This window comes from Mauremys mutica, chromosome 8, assembly GCF_020497125.1.
Source record: "Mauremys mutica isolate MM-2020 ecotype Southern chromosome 8, ASM2049712v1, whole genome shotgun sequence".
Classification (NCBI taxonomy): Eukaryota; Metazoa; Chordata; order Testudines; family Geoemydidae; genus Mauremys; species Mauremys mutica.
In genome coordinates this window covers 16,922,409-16,927,052 of record NC_059079.1, presented here as the reverse complement: position 1 = coordinate 16,927,052, position 4,644 = coordinate 16,922,409, and the positions used below count along the sequence as shown (strand labels likewise).

Genomic DNA, 4,644 nt, shown 5'->3' with positions numbered 1-4,644 from the left:
AGAGATTTAAACATACCTCTGTATCAGTTTAAAGCGAAACACAAAAGAATTGGGCTAGTACATCAGAACCTAGAGTGAAAATAAGTAGAAAAAAAAGTTTCTAATTTCATTGATTTACGTGAGTGAAATACAAAAAGTAAATAAATGGCATAAAAGGATGAGAAGTAAATTAGACTTTTAAAATTCTTTCAGTTTTGAGAGTCTGTGGTTATTAGTAAATCATGTACGAAGATATTTGAAAACTGTTTTATTTTAAAAGTAACAGTGCTCTTTTATGTATTAACCTCACTCCCTAGTTTTAAAAGGCAGATAATGTATAAAACTAAATATACTGAAGGACTAGTGGGTCAAATCTATGGATTTTTTAATTTTATATAATTGCACAAAGATTTAAATGATACACATATTCTTCTGTGATCTTGTCAGGCTGCAGTGCTGCTCTCTTGACTTAGGGAAATACAATTGCAATCCATAATGCTGATTTACTTTTTTACACCTAAATGTTTTAGCAAATGTTGCAACTCAGAATTCTGTAACCAAAACGGCTGTGCAAAAAAGAAAGAAAGAAAGAAGGCCAATATCAGGTACTCAATGCTTCCACGTTAATTTCCATTTATGTGGTTGGTTTACATATTATTAAACCACCCATCTGATCTATAATGGCAGCCCTGCTGACACTGTCTGACCCAGTTTGACAATCTGGATAGAAATTGTAGGGCTGGCTGTTCAATGTCTGTGACTTTAACAGCATTGCTTTGGGCCTGGAATCAATTCTCTCTGTTTACAGACCATTTCACAGCCCTTTACCTGCAACATCACTTGTGTCAGTCCCATAAATACTTTGGTGTATATAATGCTTGAATTAGCATAATGGTTTAGGCACAGAGCTTTAAGCACAAAGAAGGACATGTCAACATGTTCTCTTCACTTAAGCAATTAAGAGCCATTATGCTGCTTCAGTGGAAATATCATCAAGGTTAAAGACAATCCCAAACACCCCTCTAACCTTTTTATTCTAAGTCTAATAAATGAGGCATAGAAATTGAAATGTTAGTAAACAGTGCTACTTGCAAGCTCTTTTTGTATCATGTTTAATCAGACCTCTCATTCACCACTTGCAAAGTGTAAGGAAATGTGAATGTTAACTATGGTCACCTACTTAAAGGGTTGGGATTATTTCGTTTATTGCAAAAACTGATCTTGCTGCAAGGAATTTTTTTACATCCAATGAAACATTCTAGATGTTTTGACTTAGACTTGTGAATTTCTAATATACATACCTATAGGTAATACACACACAGATACACACAATCAAATTCTTGCCAGGATTCCCTCCCAGCGTGTATTATGTGGGCATCACCTGATTTTGAGCTCCTTCCCTTGATGCCTTAAATTTTCCTCTACATTTATCTAGAGAAAGTGACACAGTCAGAATTTGTTATTACAATAGCTGCACTTTTATTTCAACTGACAAGATTCAGACAGGCTGTGGGTTAAATTCTATCTCTGGTGCTATTCTGATGAAATTGCATCCGGGTTGAATTTGGCCCCCTGGTTGTTGTGGCTTTGTTTTCACTTGGTGGTTGTTATTTTTTAATTCCATGTCTCTTGATATTTAAGGATTTTCAAATGCATTGGAGCAAATGAGGGAATAAGTGTGCCGCAGAATAAACTATATTGTCAGTTTTGATGGGCTAGTCTCATAACAGTACACAGAGAGCAGGGGATCAGCAATGCTGCTGCAGACAACAAACACAATCAGAGTGTCCAAGAGCCAGTTTCACAGTCTGATGCCATCACTGGGCCATCAGGACAGCATAGAGCAACCAGTTCAAATGAGGCAATCCCTAAAACCAAGTCAATTTTAACACAATGTTCTTTCTGTGAAAAGTGACCCATTGGTAGGCATGGAGAAGGAAATCTCTTTCACACATTCCTATAGCAACTACTGTTGGGTGGAGCCTGTCAACTTGCAGCGCTATCCTGAGCTTATTCTTATGTGAGATCCATAAAACAAGCTTCTTCACCCTTGACCTGATGAGAACACCTCAAGGGCTGACAGGATAACCCAGTCTCCAGAGCCAGACAATCAATGGCAGATACTGACAATGAGTGGGTGGGCTAGTCCTGACATTGGTGGAGGTTTGTCTACTGGGGGAGGGATAGCTCAGTGGTTTGAGCATTGGCCTACTAAACCCAGGGTTGTGAGTTCAATCCTTGAGGGGGCCACTTAGGGATCTGGGGCAAAAATTGGTCCTGCTAGTGAAGGCAGGGGGCTGGACTCAATGACCTTTCAAGGTCCCTTCCAGCTCTAGGAGATTGGTATATCTCCAATTATTACCTTAAAGTGGGTATGACCAACAAATACCCCTCACATGGTAACAAATGTGCGTCACTACCAACCTTGGTCCCCGGTCTCCCATTGTATTATGTAATTCATTCTCTTTGAAGTCAGTGGAACTCTCATTGAAAATCAATGGGAGTTGCTTGCATCCTGCAATGGGAGAAGTGGGCCCATGACCAAATTTAAACAAGTGATCTAGATGTGAAAGGATTTGTATCCCATTGCTAATGCTCTTAGCCATCCACTTTCCTGAACTGTCTGGGAAAGAGAGTGAGAGGAGCGAGTGCAGGATGGGGCGAGAGTGGTTGTCTGAGGACTATAACAGCTATATAGTGTGGTGTACGTGTGGGAGCAGAAAGCCAGGGTTCTCAGGCATTCATGGCATCCCTCCATCACTTACAGGCTTCCTACTTCCACATATGAAATGAACTGGAATCGGCACCTTCAGAAATCTGTCTAGGCATTGCTGCTGCATCTCTCCCAAGAGCCTTCTAAACCCCTGGGGCACAGGGAATAGTGCCTAGCTGCAGGGAGAATAACTAATGGAATTGTAGCTCCTTCTGACCCAGGAGGTAGGAGGCTGGCTATCTCCAGAGGTGTGCTAGCAAGGACTGGCCTCTCTTTGACCCATGGCTCCAAGGATTCAGTGGGGTTTGCAGGCTACAGTCCCCATCCCTACAAGTCAACGTGGGGATGCCGGAGCACGGTGGGGCTGGGAGTGGTACTAATTAGTTTTCAGATCATTATGTTGGGGGGGGGGCTAGGGAGGTAGGATAAACCATTTTAATGTAGTTATTTACTTCCATTGTCAAGAGATTTCACCATTCTCAGGTGAATCTGAACAATCCCTGCATGGAGCATCTCAGCCTACTTACACTTACTCTTCTCCCCACGCCCTGCTTCGTGCTGAGATATCACAGCCGCTGGAAATGGGTGTCTCACTCCAGAAGAGGTTTAAACAAATCCTTGCCTTCATTTCAAATATATCAACTTAAACTGCAAACCGAAAAGCCTGATGTAAGTGAATTGCCTTCTTATTTTATGCTACACCCTCAGGATCATCCTAAAAAGATTGCCAAATTACAGCAGAGATTTCCTTAGTATTATGCAGAGCTAAAATTAAGTTGGGCTCATTTTGAGAGAGATCCAGATATGGTAACTTTATAATTGAGCCATTTTGTTCTGCTCTCAATCAGCTTCAAATCAAAGGAGAAATTGATGCGAGACATAATGTGTTGCAATTTGAAAACTAACAATAATTAGCAAACATGATGATGTGGTTTGATCTGCTCTCAAATGCGGACACCAGTGGCTTTTCTTGCAGCCACAGCCTCCTGGGCTGTGACTGAGGGAAAGGGGGCAAAGCAGTGGCCCCTCCCTGTTGCTCCTGGATGCACTGGCTTGGTGTTGTCTGCTGGGGCTGCAGGCAGGGGTTGGTCCCGGCCCCCATCTGAAGATAGCTGGGGCACAAGGCTGGAGGAGCTGGTGAGTTCCCCACCTTCTCAGAGGTGCTGGGGCTTAGGCTTTGGTTTCACGCCTGGGGTGGTGGGATGACAATCTCTGGCCACAGGGCTTCAGGCTCCAACCCCAGGCTCCGGCCGCACGGCTTCAGGCTCCATCCTCATCCCACGGGCCTTCAGTCTCTGGCCCCACACTGGCTCCTCTGGCCCCCATAACTCCATCACCCCGGCCCCTATTGCCTACCCTGACCCCCCCCATCCAGGGATTAATTTGTCCCCAGGCTTGCTGGGGCTGAGTAAGTCTTCTGTGAAAAGTAATACTTTCATGCTTAACGATATCACTTTTTACAACAGACTTACTAGCTAGCAATAAATAAATTACAATGATTTGGACATGTACATGTGCATAATTATTTGTTTTTCCTAAAGCTAATTAAGTATTTTGGGGGAAAGTGGGAGAGAGGCCACCAGCAAGAGTTGGTGGCCGCACTCTGAGGCGACCAAAAAATTTGTCCTGAGAACCCCTGCGTAGTACTCTAGTGTCATAACTTTCCTGGAAGGGTGGTTTGAGGAACATGTTAATACCCTTCTTACAGTGGCTATGCACTGCACCTTTTGGACTATATATCAGTGGAGATGCTGCAGCTTCTCTTGGCTGATCAAGCGTGTAGCCCACGTTCTTAGGGCAAGAGAACCATGAAGCGTAGCTGAGCTCTGATGATGCACCAGAATGCATCCATTTATACTTCTTAAATCATCCTCTTTCATAAAGAGTGGAGACGTACATGTTAAAGAGGTCCAGGAGCAAGGAAAAGGCTCTTTCCAACAGGATTTCCCCAC

At 43.1% G+C, this 4,644-nt stretch overlaps 1 long non-coding RNA gene across 1 annotated transcript in view; it reads right to left on the bottom strand.

Moving 5' to 3' along the window:
* LOC123376249 overlaps positions 1-1,314 on the bottom strand; it is a 5,808-nt gene extending 4,494 nt beyond the window's left edge. The window contains exon 1 of the long non-coding RNA XR_006581730.1: positions 17-1,314. This is a non-coding gene — a long non-coding RNA (uncharacterized LOC123376249). The remainder of the gene's footprint in view (positions 1-16) is intronic.
* Between the last annotated feature and the right edge of the window lie 3,330 nt (positions 1,315-4,644).